The sequence below is a fragment of the Bos indicus genome, chromosome 10, assembly GCF_029378745.1.
Source record: "Bos indicus isolate NIAB-ARS_2022 breed Sahiwal x Tharparkar chromosome 10, NIAB-ARS_B.indTharparkar_mat_pri_1.0, whole genome shotgun sequence".
In the NCBI taxonomy this organism is placed as follows: Eukaryota; Metazoa; Chordata; class Mammalia; order Artiodactyla; family Bovidae; genus Bos; species Bos indicus.
Genome location: NC_091769.1, coordinates 77698935 through 77716521, shown reverse-complemented (window position 1 = coordinate 77716521; position 17587 = coordinate 77698935). Strand labels below are relative to the sequence as shown.

At 46.1% G+C, this 17587-nt stretch overlaps 1 long non-coding RNA gene across 1 annotated transcript; it reads right to left on the bottom strand.

Moving 5' to 3' along the window:
• Positions 1-1646: 1646 nt before the first annotated feature.
• Positions 1647-17376, bottom strand: LOC139185339 (uncharacterized). The gene is made up of 3 exons (XR_011568964.1): positions 16033-17376; positions 6969-7168; positions 1647-6247 (listed from the first exon to the last, which is right to left on the bottom strand). It is a non-coding gene; the product is annotated as an uncharacterized lncRNA (long non-coding RNA).
• Positions 17377-17587: the final 211 nt, after the last annotated feature.

Genomic DNA, 17587 nt, shown 5'->3' with positions numbered 1-17587 from the left:
AGGCGAGCAACCAGCATGGCATTGACCAGCAGGGGCTGGCAAGGCACATGGGTAAGAATGGGCTTTCCACAAACCACAGAATTAAAGAGGAGACAAATGAAGATGTTTGGATCCAGAATAAAGCCACCTTACCATTGTTAATATACCTAGAAGACAGGGGAGATTGGTAGTCATCAACAGAACTGCACTAAAGGAATAACACTCATAAACAAAAATATCCCCTAGGTCCTCCCCTTGGCAAGGTCACTTTCCTTGTTTGCAGTTTGTCCTCTAGATCAATTTCACCTGGCTGCCAAGTTGCATGATCTCAGCCCGCTGACTTGTTGTATTTTCTTAAGAATCTTCAAAGGAATGAAGAACCTTTAGATGGGATATTTCCATTTATCATCAGCCTCTCTTCCCTGTTCCAGCCTCTGTCCACTCCTCCACTTAACTGTCCACTGTCACCCTCCTGGCCCTTGTCAGTGCCATATGCTGGGTGCACCTCAATCTACCAGGCTGCCAACCTGGATGTTCTTCCAGCCATGGCCACTGCCAGTTGCCTCTGCAAGGCTAATCTCTGCTCTGCTCTGTACTGCTGGAGATGACCTGCCACGTTTCAAGACCACTGATGCTCCTGACACTATGCCCAGTCTACTTATCCTTGACTTCCAGAAGCCCTCGGGGTCTGCCCCACCAGGCCCTGGTCCTGAGCTTTACTCTCACAACTGCGCTGCTTGCCTGTGTCGCCAGCTACTATTGGTTCCTTCCTGGCTTAGAGGAACCAACGCTCCTCTTTCCTTGCTCCTCACTTGCAGAGGTGCTCCCAAAGGTGAGCTGCTTGGGCTCCCATCACATACTGCTTTCAGTTTCATCACACATTCTTCTTGCAGGAGTGTCTTCTACAGAGATTCTAGAGGGACAAAGGTGAAAAAATAAAGCCAGCGGATGCTAAAGAAGCCCACAGTCCAGTGGAACAGACAGTCACACAAATGACAGTGTTACAAGATCAGTTCCATTGTAGCATAAACAAAGTTGACACACCCAAACTTAAATGCACAAATTAAAAAATAAACAAAACCTCTGTGCCATCCTTCAATATTCATTTGAGATACAGTTTATAAGCAAATCCTATCTTGTCAGCCTCTATTCTTATCCAGGCCACCATCACCTCCCAGCTGCTCCTCTGCTTCAGCCTTGGCCCCTGTAACTCATCCTTAACATGGCAGCCAGAGCAACCCCACCCAAGCGTGAGTCAGGTCCTGTCCCTGCTCTGCTCAGAGTTCTCCAGTGCTCCCACCTCACACACCCTCACTCTGACCCTTATGTGACCATGTGCCTGGGCTGCTTCTTTTTAACTTCATTTCCGGTTGCTCAGCTTTCACCCACCTACCAGGTCAGCTACAGCCTTGGCATGGGCTGCTTCCTTTTCTGGCTGCTATTATCGGGTGACTACCCAGGTACTTCTCTCCCTCTCTTTAGGTCTTTGGTTAGAAGATCTGCTCAGATCACATTATTTAAAACATCCCAGTCTCCCCAAACATTTACTACTATTTATATTAAGTATTTGTCTTGTTCACTGTCTGTCTCTCCTCTTAGAATGTAAGCCCAATAATAGCAAGGGTTTTTCTGTTTTTTCACTATGTGGACCCAAGCTCTTGGTAAATAATCATTGAGTGGATGAGAAAAGAGGAGGAGGAAATATTACACATGGTTCTTGAAGAATGAAGAAAGAAAAGGGTGTTGATACTCACACAGCTACACATTACATCTGGTTGTTCTCCATGGAAAAAGGCCCAGAGGCTGCATCTACCACCCTGGTCAATTTTTCACAATCTGGAACCTGACCCTCAATCTTTTAAGTCAGAAACCCAATTTGCACCTTCTTAAAGGAATCAGGCTCAGGGCAATCAAATTTAAAAAGCAGAAAAACACATTTACTTTCTTACAATTAAAATAAAACTGTTATTTGGGTGAGAAAAACCTATGAACATATATAGTCAGAACATTTATTCCCCCTGGAAAGATCCACTTGAAAAATCAACAATAATCAGAAGGCAGCTTGATAATAATTAAATGAAATCAAGGAAAGTGAGAAGAAACAAATGTGTAATTGCCATCAGGCTTAGAAGTTTTGATGTACAAGTGGCTATTAGAATTTCTGTGGTTTCAAGTGACAGAAAAACCAAACCAATTGGCTTAAACAAAAAAAGGGATCTATTATTTCATACAACTGAAAAATCCAGAAGGAAAACTGACCTGAGGCAGGACTTAATGCAAGAGCTCAAAGGGATTCAGTTTCTCTCCCAACGTCTCTTCTCCCTCCTTTCTCTTGGTTGACTCCTTTCTCAGACAAATTCTTTCCACATGGTGGCAAAGTGGCTGCCTCAGCTCCAGCCTCACATGTACAACTCCAAAACTAGGTAAGGACACAGCCTCTCTTCTAGGAGTTCTGTAAAAGCCTGAGATTCATATAGTGTAATCAGGGAACTGGAGTATATTGACTGGCCTAGGCTTATCCCACGCTCTGTGCCTTGAGTTGGGGGTAGGGCCATACCTAAAATAAGCGGCCTTAGAAGGAGGCGTGGTTTTGCCTGTGTCTTCCTCTAGGAGTTTTATAGTTTCTGGTCTTACGTTTAGATCTTTAATCCATTTTGAGTTTATTTTTGTGTATGGTGTTCAAAAGTGTTCTAGTTTCAACATAAATCACAGCAGGATCCTCTATGACCCACCTCCCAGAATATTGGAAATAAAAACAAAAATAAACAAATGGGACCTAATTAAAATTAAAAGCTTCTGCACAACAAAGGAAACTATAAGCAAGGGGAAAAGACAGCCTTCAGAGTGGAAGAAAATAATAGCAAATGAAACAACTGACAAAGAATTAATCTCAAAAATATACAAGCAACTCCTGCAGCTCAATTCCAGAAAAATAAACGACCCAATCAAAAAATGGGCCAAAGAACTAAACAGACATTTCTCCAAAGAAGACATACAGATGGCTAACAAACACATGAAAAGATGCTCAACATCACTCATTATCAGTGAAATGCAAATCAAAACCACAATGAGGTACCATCTCATGTCAGTCAGAATGGCTGCTATCCAAAAGTCTACAAGCATTTCTTGTAGGGTGTGGAGAAAAGAGAAAAGAGAGGGTGTGGAGAAAAGGGAACCCTCTTGCACTGTTGGTGGGAATGCAAACCAGTACAGCCACTATGGAGAACAGTGTGGAGATTCCTTAAAAAACTGGAAATAGAACTGCCTTACGATCCAGCAATCCCACTGCTGGGCATACACACAGAGGAAACCAGAATTGAAAGAGACACATGTACCCCAATGTTCATCGCAGCACCGTTTATAATAGACAGGACATGGAAGCAACTTAGATGTCCATCAGCAGATGAATGGATAAGAAAGCTGTGGCACATATACACAATGGAGTATTACTCAGCCATTAAAAAGAATACATTTGAATCAGTTCTAATGAGGTGGATGAAACTGGAGCCTATTATACAGAGTGAAGTAAGCCAGAAAGAAAAACACCAACACAGTATACTAACGCATATATATGGAATTTAGAAAGATGGTAACGATAACCCTGTATGCGAGACAGCAAAAGAGACACAGATGTATAGATCAGTCTTTTGGACTCTGTGGGAGATGGCGGGGGGGATGATTTGGGAGAATGGCATTGAAACATGTATATTATCATATAAGAAATGAATCACGAGTCCAGGTTTGATGCATGATACAGGGTGCTCGGGGCCGGTGCACTGGGATGACCCAGAGGGATGGTACGGGGAGGGAGGTGGGAGAGGGGTTCAGGATGGGGAACACATGTACACCCGTGGCGGATTCATGCTGATATATGGCAAAACCAATACAATATTGTAAAGTGAAAAAAAAAAAAAGAAATGAAGGATGGTGAATCTCAAACACTAACTGAGAAACAAACACTGTTAATGAAAATGAAATGAGCAAATACTATGAGGAAAATTTTAAAATTTCCCCTGCAGCCTACAACTTATTATTGTATGCTCTTGTCAGTGGTGTGGGGATGCTCACGGTTGGCTGGATACGCCTTCTCACCTAGTCTTCACATTACACAGGCCAGATGTTTACTGGCCTAGACTTCCCCTTCTGTGGTCAGTGCATGGAGTACACTCCTTTTCCTGGGGCTCCAGTGCTAGCCAACCCCAGCTAACACATTCAGTCAGTTACCACCGAGGGCTGCCTGTTGGGAACTCTTTCATTCTCTCTCCTACAGATGACTTTGCATACCTATGTTCCAGTCCAAGGTAACTCAAGTTCTTTATGGAAAGAGCACATTTGTACCCCATGGGTAACTGGGGGGCATAGTCTAAGTCAGCTTTTGCAGACACTTTATTTTAAAGTCTTAAGTTCCACCTTAATTTTAAATATAGATTTTATATCCTATAGTATTTCGCTTGCTTTCCTGTAAAAATAAAACCTCCAGGAATATGTATCATGCCTGTCCTCTGAGCTTCGGTCACCTGAGTCATTTTATAGACTTGGATGAAACATACAATCTGTCTCGCAAATGTAGACCAAGATGTAGGAGAAACAGCGAGTGAGATCTGGGCTGTTTGGCGTATGAGGTTCATGTGGGACATGCAGGTGAACCTGTCTAGTAGACAACCGGAGATACGGGCAGGTAACTCAGGAGAGAAGCGAGGATGGAGATACAAGATCCGGTAGCATAAACATGATGGGATGTTAGAGCCAAAGTGGTGGGTGGGATTGCCAATGGGCCATGAAGAGAAAAGAGAAAGGCCAGCAGCCCACACAGTTGAATGATGGAGAAGGAAATGGGACCAGGCAGGTAGAATTGGGGATATCTGCCAAAGGCAAAGAAAATCTCAAGGACTCCAAGCAGTCACCCAAGAGAGGCAATTGCGCTTTCACACAGGGTAGTCTGAGGTTTCTGGAGCCAGTGCAAAGCGCCACTCAATGTGGAGGCTGTCCTAACAAACCAGGATTGATGGCCTGCTCCACACAGAACTGGCAGTGCTAACTTACTTCAGTCACCATGGAGCTCTCTGCTGGCAAGGCTACTTGGCATCGCCTCAGGTCTTCAGTGATACAACCCTCCACAGAGGGGCCACCTAAGCCAGCACAGGTGGAGAGAGCCCCAAATGGGAGGTAGGTCCCTGAGGGTCCTCTCCGCTGGCTTCACACAATTTGTCATCTGCTCCTCACTTGCCCAGGCTTCCCTGATGGCCCAGTGAATCCGCTTGCCAATGCAGGAGGCATAAGTTCCATCCCTAGGTCAGGAAGATTCCCTGAAGGAGGAAATGGCAACCCACTCCTAGGTCAGGAAGATTCCCTGAAGGAGGAAATGGCAACCCACTCCAGTATGCTCGCCTGAAAAATTCCATGGACAGAGGAGCCAGGCAGGCTGCAGTCCATGCGGTCGCAAACAGTCAGACACGATTGAGCGACTAAACAACCTCACCTGCCCTGATTGGAAGCCCAGAAGGGAGAAAGAGGAGGTCAGAATAGACTGCTGTCTGCATGACAGTTTGCTAGAGGGCTTGAGCTGTCTCTTTAAGGATCTCTATCTGCTTGTGAATTGCTGGACTGGACAGTTGACCTAAGGCTGCTTTAATTCTTAGATACTCTCCAGAGGTGACAGTCACCAGAATGTTTATAATGGAATCTTTTGCTAACAAGGCTTCAAACTTTCCTGGTGACAGAGCTTTGTATCTTTAGAAGAGGAAGAACAAACATGAGTTCTGCTCGCGCCAGGAGCCGGCCCCGTATCAGACACATCACAAGCAGTGCGTGGCTTCAGCGCCAGAATGACCCCACACTACAGGCATTCTTATGATCTCGGTTTTACAGACAAGGAAACGGAGCTCAAAGCACTAGTCAGGGGACAGGTACGTCAGACAGCATTTTCAGTTTTCACGAACAACTTTAAAGTTGACAAAGCTCTTCAGCATAGAATATGTTCTTTTGACCTCAGAGCTTCACACTGCCTGCAAGAATTAACCCATTTTACAAATGAGAAAACTGAGACCGTGAGAGTTTAAGTGATTTGTCCGAGATCCAAAGGTTGAGCCACCAGACCTCTGAATGCAGCATTCTTTTCACAACGCTTTCTATGCATTCCAGGAGAAAGCCGTGAAGGTACAGTTAGGCAATTTTCCCATAGTTGACAAACAACTTCCTAAACCAGAGGGCTTCTTTCTTGAAAGATTTAGTAGAGGATCTCAAAATCTTCCCAGGTCCAGAGTGAACTCTGTGAAGTAGAAGTTACAAGGGGACAGGAGGAATGAGTTCTCTGGGTTTAATGAAGCCCATGTGACCTCCCTTCTTCATCAGCGGCCTGGACCTCTGGGTATGGAGACCTAGCAAGGTTGCCACCGCAGCTTCTTGCTGTCCTTAAAAATCAAGCTTCGTGAACCTGGCTCCCAGCAACACCTCTGTTCCCATCCTCACAGACCCCTCTCCACAGCCAGCCATTCACCAACTAGCCACAGAACACCTACAAGTCCCATGGACTTTTCACTATATTCTCATTTGTCTTTAAAAAAAAAAAATTATTTTTGGCCGGGCTGGATCTTTGCTGCTACAAGAAGGCTTTCTCTAGTTGCAGCAATTGGGAGCTACCCTTTGTTCTGGCTCACAGGCTCTAGAGTGTGGGCTCAGTAGTTGAGGCTCACAGGCTTAGTTGCCCCATGGCATGTGGAATCTTCCCTGACCAGGGATCAAACCTGTGTTCCCTGCAGGTGGTGGATTCCTGCCCATTAGATTGGCAGGTGGATTCCTAACCATTAGACCATCAGGGAGGCCCCTAACTTACTTTCATTGCATGCCTCAAGCTCAGATGTCCTGCTTTCCCAGCAGGAGTGTAAGGGACCTTGTCTTTCCCCTCTCTATAACCCCACATGAGACCACACTTAGAGGATGTATTTTTTTAAATTGATCTAGCCAAAAGCCAAATGATTTTTTTTTTTTACCATAGTATCCATCTTCACCAAAAATATTCTTTTTTCTGTTAAAATGAGTTGCAATAACTTGTCAGGGGGATATGCTGGCAGTCTCCTTTATGATTCAATTGGTTGTGGAAGTCTCCTTTCCATGCAGGTTTCTTGGAATCATTCCACTGGCTGGCCATCAGTTTTCAGCTGCCTAGCTTCCTCTGGCTAAGAACTGGCCACTAGAGAAGAAAAAGCAGGGTGGTTAGTACCTTAGTAAGATCTTTAGCTGACAGTTTGAAATAACAACAGCAATAATGATGTGAAATATTTGTATCATAATTTTTCATTTTTTGAAATAGCAGTTGGATTTTGGGGCTGGAATAGTCCTTGAGACTAAGCCCAATTTTCTCATCTACAGATGAGGAAACAGATGAAGCTGTGAGCACCAAAAATCCTGAGTGACCCTCACAATTCTCCTCATGGGTCAACCAGTCCATGACAAGGAAACTGAGACACAGTGACTTGTCCCAAGTGACTCGGCCGACTCAAGCAGAGCTGGGCCCTGACTTCCAGTTTCCCAGCCCGTGATCTAGCGCTTTCCCCTCAGGTGCAGACTCCCTTAAGGGAGGAACCCCTGGAATTGGCACTAAAGACCCTGGGTCATCCATGACATTGGCTCTGACCTTGGCTGCTGAAAGGCTGCTTCCAAAGGCCTCCCCGCTCCAAGAGTTTATCTCTGCTGCACTCCCAGCCCACTCCCCTTCCCTGTCTACCTTGAGTCATGAAGTGTGAAAACCCTGAATTCCTCCATCATTTGTTAAAAGACAACTCAGAGCTGAGGGCTGAATAGTTTCCTGTCACTTTAATTAACACCAAGGGCGTGTCTGCAGCTCCTTACAGCAGCAATTCCCGTGCGTCAGAAGACGTTTTAACTCTAACTAAGGGGTTTCTCTATGTGGCTATGACCGGCCCTATCTGGCTGGAGGAGGTGGTGAGCATCAGATGTGGATACCGCTAAGTCTCCAGAGACAGCAGCCCTTCGGCGGGACACTGAGGGCGCCCCCTGGTGGAAGGGTTCAAAGAGCTTACTGCCCCTAGGGCACAAAGGGAGAGCCAGTGAGAGACCAAGAAGGTTAGACTTCAAGGACGACTCCCCAGCCTCTTCTCAGCCAAGTCGCTGTTGATGGCTGCTTCTCAGGTGGCCCCACCCTGTGGCTGAAGACCAGGCTGATTCTGCAGCAAGTGTTTACGTCACAGAGTCAAGACAAAACCATGGCGAGGCTTCCCTGGTGGCTCAGTGGTAAAGAATCTGCCTACCAATGCAGGAGACATGGGTTCAATCCCTGGTCTGGGAAGATCCCACATGCTGCCGGGCAACTAAGCCCATGTGCCACAGCTACTGAAACTACTGAAGCCAGCACTCTAGAGCAGCGCTCTGCAACGAGAAGCCGCCACAACGAGAAGCCCTCGCACCGCACGCAACAAAGAGTAGCCCCCACTTGCTGCAACTAGAGAAAGTCCGTGCGCCACAGTGAAGACTTAGCGCAGCCAAATAGAAAAAAATAAAACAAAAATAACACTTAAAAAAAAAAAAGACCAGCCCATGGTCCAGGTTTCCAGCTCAAGGAATTCACATCTTATTGAGAATTCAAGATGTAAAACTCTGCTCCCGGTTTCGCCTGCCTGGCATGCATTTCCCTGTCTCCTATCACAGAGCCCCAGTTTTGCTCAAGACCCCCCTCACTCAGTCTGTGTCGTTCCCCTCCCACACAGGGTAACCTTAGGGAGGGGTGTCCAACCTAGACCACGTGAGAAGCTCCTTTAAAATCCAGAGAAATGATCTTCCTTTTCTAGAAAGCCTTTCTTGACCCTCAGAAGCAGGTGTCCACTTGCCCCTGGGACAGCTTCATGTCCCTCTCCGATTCTTTGTACTGCAACTGCATGTTTCTGCGTCAGTCTTCCCCTCCAGACTCTGGGCTTTTAAGAGCTGAGGGTGTCTTTCAGCTTTTTTAGATCAGCAGGACAGTGCCTGGCTCATGGTAGGTGTTCAATAAACGGTGGATGAAGAGTGAGAGTCAAGACTCACACCCAAACTGCAAATAACCATGTAAGTACCAGGTGGGCAGATCTGATCCTACAGTCTTGTACACGTCTTATCAACCCTGAGTGCTACAAATCACAGCACACAGAGGCATAACAGTTTTGCATTTATTGGTGAGGTGAGATAAACCCCATCTGACAAGTCCCCATACTCATATACCAGCCAGATGGTGCACGATAAATAAGCAGCTCTGGCGTGCACCACAGCAACCCCAAGCTCAGGCAGTATCTGGTAATAAGAGGCTGGGGAAGAGAGCTTTCACCGCTGGATCGGGACTGGGCTGGGGGAAGGGAACCTGCAGAGGAAGAGGGTTACACATCTCCCCTAACTTTTCTTGGTTTCTTGTTTAGAAAAACAAAATACGTGCCTGAGGCAACTGAAGAGCACCAGGCTATGTAGAGGGGCTTTCTTGAGGGCTCAGCAGGTAAAGAATCCACCTGCCAATGCAGGAGACACAGGAAATGTGGGTTCAATCCCTGGGCCAGGCAGATTCCCTGGAGCAGGGCATGGCAACCCACTCCAGTATTCTTGCCTGGAGAATCCCATGGACAGAAGAGCCTGGCGAGCTACTATCTAAAAGGTCGCAAAGTCAGACACGACTGAGCGACTAAGCATGCGTGCAGGCTACGTGGAGCTCATGCTGAAAAACACAATACTTACTTATAAGAAACAATTACACACTAAAATAGATTCGGAGTAATCCAGGGCATTTCTGCCCTTGTAAAATGCATGAACTCAATCAATAAACATTCTTCCTCCACCGCTTAGGAGCCCCAGGACAACCTTGTGTCAATGGAAGAATTTCACCTTGAGTGAAAAGGGGGCAAACTCAGCCATGTTCTCAAGCAAATTCCAACTGAGATGCAGTTCTTCTCCTCCTTTTCTGTCCCCTCTCTAGTTTAGGGGAACTCGTACATGGGCTGGCTCCCCAGGCTAGAATTCAGAAGAAACTAAAGAGTTATTTCTCCATTGACCCTCCGTATTCCTCTAAATCCACTTTCTGTTGCCTCCAAGCCAAAACCAGTTATCTTGGGATGGAAGGAAATTGTTTCATTGTTAATATGATTTGTATCTAGCATATCCAGGCACCCTACTAATAATCATCATATTCCTGCCCTTCAGTTCTTTTCAAAATGATGGTCTATTGATCCAGCCACCTCCCAGGTTTTGAAGTTCGTGGAAAAGGACGTCTCCACCATACTGTTCATTCTCATTGTTCCTCACGCTGCAGGGGTGGAGTGTTGACTTTCATATTTCATGTACTTTCTCTGCTCCTTCAAATAAGGACCAATCATCAAGAATCTTTTGATGCCTACAAGGCACAATTCCAAGCCCAGAGCTGGCCCTCAGAGATTGCTGAGCAGAACGGATCTATGTATACCTGTCTCTCCCACCCTCCGCTGAGACTGCGCCCTTTAAATTCTTAAGAGTTAGCATGGTGGCTTCTCCCTGCAGAGGTAGGCAGCAGGACATCTCGCATTCTTGATGTCTCTTCTGTTGCGTTTGAGCCTTACAACCACCCCTTGAGGCTGGGTGAGAACAAAAGTAGTTTGGAGCAACTCACCAGAGCTGGGATTGGGCCCTGGGTGTTCTGGCTCCAGACCCAGTGCTCTTTCCTCTCTATCTTATCCTCATACCCCTCTCAGGCATCATCCCATTTCAGGTAGCATGGCCCCACCAGGGCTCACATGGCATCTTGGCCGTGCTGTTCACGTGCTGTGGGACCTTGAACGGGTTTTATCTAAGCCTCAGTTATTTTTTTTTTTATCATTTTTTTAAAAAGATTTATTTATTTATTTGGCTGCACTGGGTCTTAGTTGTGGCATGTGTGACCTTCAATCTTAGTTGCAGCATGTGGGATCTTTAGCATGCCAACTCTTAGTCACAGTTTGTGGGATCTAATTCCCCAACTAGGGATGAACCTGGGCCCCCTGCATTGGGAGTGTGGAGTCTTAGCCACTGGACCACCAGGGATGTTCTTCATCTGATAACTAGACCTAAGAAGACTCCAGTCAGGATTGCTCAGGGCCAGTGCACGAGTTAAACGAGATGAAGCTTCTAACTCAGTCTTTATCCCTGAGTTGGTGCCCAATCGCTCTCATTGTGAGTATTGTTGATCTTATTGCTATTTGACTGAAACTGCTGTATGATTATTTCTGGGCCAAAACAAATCACTCCGCAGGTAGGTCTTCCCTCTGTCTTGGTCTTGATGGCATCATCATTCCTGTATCTACCTTCCTTTCTTATTTTAACAACTAAGCTGTCCTTTCAGCTTAGAGGATTTGGCTTTCCTGGTGGCTCAGCTGGTAAAGAATCCACCCACAATACGGGAGATCTGGGTTTGATCTTTGGGTTGGGAAAATCCCCTGGATAAGGGAAAGGCTACCCACTCCAGTATTCTGGCCTGGAGAATTCCATGGACTGTATAATCCATGGAGTCACAAAGAGTTGGACACGACTGAGCGACTTTCACTTTCACTTTTTAACTGAGTTTCTAAGATATTTGGAAAGCCTCTTCCAGGGAGAATCCTTAGAGACATAGTGAAGAGAAGGGTTTAGACCAGACTCTACTCCCATGAGGAGGCCAGGCCTCTGATCGACCAACTTGTCCCCATCTCCTGTTGTGGAGTAGAAACTTCACTAAAGACACTGTGTCGGGCCAGCCCCTGGGTCCTGACATGGCACTGCCCTGCTATTCTCCTTCCCCTCCCCATCCATTTGGTACCAAATCCTAGTAACTGTCCCATGACTCACTGGGCTCTCAGGTCACACTCACTGCCACCACCTCAGACCATGCACCTCTTACACAGACAATTAACTAGCCACTAACTAGTCCTCCTGCCTTCAGGTTCCTAAGGGACCCAGCATTCTGGATCAGACTGACCTTCCTGGAGCCTGGCTCCACTGATGAGTCTTCTTAGCTGACTCCCACTTTATAAAGCAAACTCGGAAGTCCCAAGCGCACACCATGCAGAATCTAGCCGCACCCTGCCTCAAGCAACTATCCCACGTGATGGGTTCACTAACACTTCCAAAACACTCATCCAAGGGGAAGACATGCAGGTGCTTTGAAAAATGAGTGTTCCCGGGCCTGAGTCAAACTTACTGAGACTTACTGGGGGTGGATCCCAGGAATCTGTACTTATAAAAAGTTTCAGGCTGCTGAAGCACTGCCGGGTTTAGGAACCACAGCCCTACACAGCCACCTGGGAGATCTGTGCCCAGCCCCCCACCCCACATCCATCACACACCCCCAGTCTCTCTGCCGCCCAGGATCTGCCTGTTGAATTCTCCCCATCCTTCAAGGCTCACGTCCAATATTCACTCCTGCAGGAGGTTTCTCCACATTCCTTCAGCCAGAAGTCTGCTCCCCCTTCTCTGAATACTCATCACATCTTATCCTCCCCTCTCTGCCATCTTCTAGTCATCCCTTCAAGTCAGCCTCCATCACCTCATCTCCTGGCCCCGAGTCAAACTTGAGATGTACCCATGCTCAACTGCTCTCCATGTCCTCTCCCTCTATTTGCAGATAATAGTATTTATGTCATAGGATTGTTTTAAGGATTAATGAATTATCCATGTAGAGTATTTCAAACTGTGCCGAGAAACATTAGCTCTTCTAATCGTCACTACCATCACGTCATCTCCATTAATGTTTTTATGGTTATTTGTATGCCTGTGTTTCCTCCCCTGAGTTCCTGTTGAAAGCAAGGCTATCTCCTATTCATCTCCCTCCCCTCTGTGGCACTTGACACAATGCCGTCCACCTACAGGACATCCATAACTTCTGCATGGACAGATGACAGACTCTGATGCAGCTAACTGCTTCCGGCCACTCTGTTTTCTCCCCATCCATCCCCACTACCGAAATTCACCCTCAACGAACTAATCACTATCAGAATCTGTAATTGTATGTTTATTTTTCGCAATTATTTATCATCTGCCATTTTCACTAGGTTCTAAGTTCCTTGAAGGCAGGGGTTTGATTTTAAATTAATTAGCAAATCCTAATTAATCTAAAAGTGATTCATGTAACCTACCTTTTAAAAAGTTCTCGATTGGGTTATGAATATTACAGCAGTTACAGTAAATGTGTCCTCCTAGTGCCGCTGCTGCTAAGTCACTTCAGTCGTGTCTGACTCTGTGCGACCCCATGGACTGTAGCCAGCCAGGCTCCTCTGTTCATGGGATTTCCCAGGCAAGAATACTGGAGTGGGTGGCCATTCCCTTCTCCAGAGATAATGAAATGGTCCTACTAGTAGACAGAACTAATCAGTGACCACAATAGAGTCTAGATCAATGAGTAGTTAACTGGGTTATCGACAAGGTAACTTGTTGATACAAGGTAACTGAGGTACGAGGTAGGCATTCAGAGTGTGGGCTCTGCAGACAGGTGGGCTAGTTTGGGACACTCTATCTTATTACCTGTGCAACTATAAACAAGGGAGTGACCTTACTCTTCTCATCTCTAAGATGGAGATAAGAGGAGCTTGACCTCAAAGGGTTACCGGGCCTGTGAAATGCTTACTCAGGAAGTTAGTTATTTAATGAAGATGATAGTGCTGGATTCCAAATAACATCAGAGTAGCCTAAAAATATTTTTACGGGTTGGATCATGTGCTTCAATTTTCTAATCTATGAAGTAGTACAGCGGAGTTCTTATTTTAGTATTAAAATGATGAGCTGTTTACAAGGGAAATTTAGGGCCCGTCCATGTACATCCTAACCCCTAGCTAGAAATATACTCACTTTATAGAAAAGTCATTGCAGGTTTTACCTCCTTAAGGAAAGTTTAAGCAGATTTAAATGTTTCCTCATGGAAAAACTAAAATAAAGAATTCTAGGACAGAACTAAGAAGGGAATGGATCAATTCGACCACACTCATCTGCCTGTCCTTCCACCTGCTTCCTCAGAACTTTGATGACAAACACAAAACCTCAGTGTGACCCTAATAAAACCCAGAGCTCTACACAACCAGTCTACGTGAAGAGCCACATGCAAAATCTCAGCGTGCAGGGCCCACACGTGACTAAAAGGGAATCGCTCATCTTCACTTGTATCTCGCAAAGTACAGTCCGCCCTGCGGGTTTCAGACCTGAAATTTTGATCCAAGCTTGGTTGATCCATGGCTGTGACTCATGAGGTCACACAGGGGCGGCTGTATTCACTGCAGTCCACCGTTTTATAGAAGGGACATGGGCATCTGTGGATTTGTGGGCTCCTCAAATCAATCCCCCACGAATCCTGAGGGATGACTGTCTATTAAAAGTGATTCGATTCATAACTCATCACAACACACCTCAGAAACACCTCCTCTCGCCTTACAAGATGCTGCTTTGGAAATACTTCAAACCCCAATTCTTCCTCAAGCCCCGCATGCAGACCTTTCTCTTCCTGCCTCCCTACTTACTTCTCTACTGATTGACCCAATCCCTTTACCTTCACCATCACCTTCAATGCTTTCCACCAATCTACCCCCCTCTTCCCACATCACAAAAGCATTATTAAAAGGTTCTCTTGTAAATGTAGAGGTCTTAGAGATTTTTTTTTGAACAAAGGTTTTGAGGAACCCTTGTTTCTTTCTTCCTTAGGAATTTTAGGTAGGTTCCAATGATTTTGTTGAGGAATGAACAAAGGTAACAGAAAGAAAATTTAGTGGAGGCTAACTTTTGACCCTGCTGCTGCTACTGCTGCTGCTAAGTCGCTTCAGTCGTGTCCGACTCTGTGCGACCCCATAGACGGCAGCCCACCAGACTCCCCTGTCCCTGGGATTCTCCAGGCAAGAACACCGGAGTGGGTTGCCATTTCCTCCTCCAATGCATGAAAGTGAAAAGTGAAAGTGAAGTCGCTCAGTCATGTCTGACTCTTCACGACCCCATGGACTGCAGCCCACCAGACTCCCCTGTCCCTGGGATTTTCCAGGCAAGAGTACTGGAGTAGGGTGCCATTTGCAATCAATTATTTCAGTTAAGCTTAGGTTCATTGTTCCAGGGCTGCAGCCACCATCTTACAAACAGAGATGTTGACAAGATTTGTTAATGCATGAGCTTTAGGTACTAGTTAGTATTCTTTGGGGCTTCCCCAAAGAATGGTGGCTCAATAGTAAAAAGAATCTGCCTGCCAATGCAGGAGACACAAGAGACATGGATTCGATCCCTGGGTTGGAAAGATCCCCTGGAGGAGGAAATGGTAACCCATTCCAGTATTCTTGCCTGGAGATTCCTGTGGACAGAGGAGTCTGGTGGGCTGCAGGTCATGGGGTTGCAAAAGAGTCAGACACTATTGAAGTGACTAAGGAATAACAACATTATTAAAAGGATAATGACCCATTATCTCTCTGCACTAATTTTTCCAATTATAAAAATAATGTGTTCATAACAGAATATTTATAAATATATGGAGAATAAAATTTAAGTGACCCATTAAAAGTTAAATAAATAAAATAAAACCTATGTTCATCTTCTAGAGGCTACTTGTAGCAATTTAAAAAAATGACATGTAGCAAAGAGTCAAACCATATTGGCCTCTCTCATTTACTGACTGTGTCTTCAGCTCAATCATTAATCTCACTGAACTTCACTTATCTTGTGCATGAAAATACATATAAACATACCAGGTCTTTCTACTTCTCAAGGATGTTGTAAGGCCAAAATTAAAAAAAAAGAGAGAGAAAAAACACTTTGAGAATCACTAAATCTGTGGTCTAGGCAAAAATTAAAGCCAATCGTGGGCATTATCTTCTCCTAACTGGTTCTTTCTCCTCCTTCCATCCCTGACTTACCAAATCTTCCTACTTCTCCTCCCTCCCAGGTAAGTAAAAATGTCCTTTCTCAGCTACCACTTCAGGGCTGGATAAAATGCACCCCGATGGATGTCTAAGAAGCAGTGGTGTGATTCTTTTAAACTGTGAACTCCTAGTTAGACTGTGCCATCCCTTTGTGTGTGTGTGAATTTGTGTACAGTATCCACCCTAGGACCGCAGTGCGAGGCTGTGTACTCACTGCAGCCAGAAACGATGGTGATGGGCCCACTCAGAGACGACTCCCTGGGTTTGTGAAAGCTGAAAGTGCTTCATCTCTTGACTTTTTTTTTTCTTCAATTAGACATCAAGCTGGAGGCAAAGTTCTCCCCACTCTGCACTCTTGAAAGTAAGGAATCATTACTCCAGTGCAACATGACTAGCTAGAGCTCTTGACCAAAATCAGTTTATAGAAGATTTAGACTCAAATTTCTGTTAAAATTTTGAAGACAAATATATGCAGAAGAGCAGGGGAGTCCCTGGAGGAGAGAGGAACTGAGGGGGAAAGGAAAGATGTGAACCGAGATACAAACCGCAGAGGAGGAGCTCAGGATGTCCTGTGAGGGAGGGGCGGGATCTCTGCTCACCCAGGGGCTGGTGCTCAAAAACCAAGCCCCTGGCTCCACTGCTTTTTCACCTTTGCAGAGACAAGCTACTCCATGAGAGAGATGGAGCTTCTCCTAGGTGCAACCAGCAAACTGCCCTTCAGGGCACTGCAGCCTGTTACTAACATCAGTGGCTTTCATTTGGGGCTCTCACCATGCACCAGGATGCTGTGGGAAGTGCTTCTGAAGCCCTCAAGGCAGGTATGGGGCTAGATGATGGTGGTGGTTTAGTCGCTAAATCATGTCTGACTCTCGAGACCCCATGGATTTTAGCCCGCCAGGCTCCTCTGTCCTCCTTCTCCAGACAAGACTACTGGAGTGGGTTGCCATTTCCTTCTCCAGGGGATCTTCCAGACCCAGGGATCAAATCCCTGTCTCCTGCATTGCAAGCAAATTCTTCACCGACTGAGGCACCAGTGTTCAAATATTTACTTCCTTTCACCAGGGTGGGGGATTATATTTGGGTTGGCCAAATGTTCAGTCTGGTTTGTCTGAAAAAACCCAAACAAACTTTTTGGCCAATCCAATACTCCTCTCCCGTTCACTGGGACAGTGATCAAGGACAGTCTCATTCTCTCTCTCCCTTCCCTTCTCCCTCTCTCTGTCCCCACTAGCGGGGCTGCTCTGTCACTCTGGCGCACCTTGAGCATGGCATGCAGCAGTAGCCCTGACGCCAGGCCACGGTGAACATGGAACGCAGAAAAGAATGAACTTTTGTGGTGATGGTTTAACACAGTGTAACTTAATTTCGCCTTTCCCGGGTGGTGGCTCAGTGGTAAAGAATTCGCGTGCAATGCAGGAGACGTGGGTTCAATCCCTGGGTCAGGAACATCCTCTGGAGAAGGAAATGGCCACCACTCCAGTATTCTTGCCTGGGAAAACCCATGGACAGAGGAGCCTGGTGGGCTCCAGTCCATGGGGTTGCCGAGAGTCAGACACGACTGAGCCTACACATACCCACCCACCCACCCACACACACACACACACACACACACAACTTAGTTTCAGCTGCCATGATCATATGGGAAGTGGAGGCTCTGAGAGGGTAACTGCCCAAGATGGCACGACCAGCGGCGTCCCTCTAACTGCCGAGCCCACAGTCTTCTGGCCCCACTCCCACCTCCCAGCCCTCCTCCAGCCACTTGCCATCCT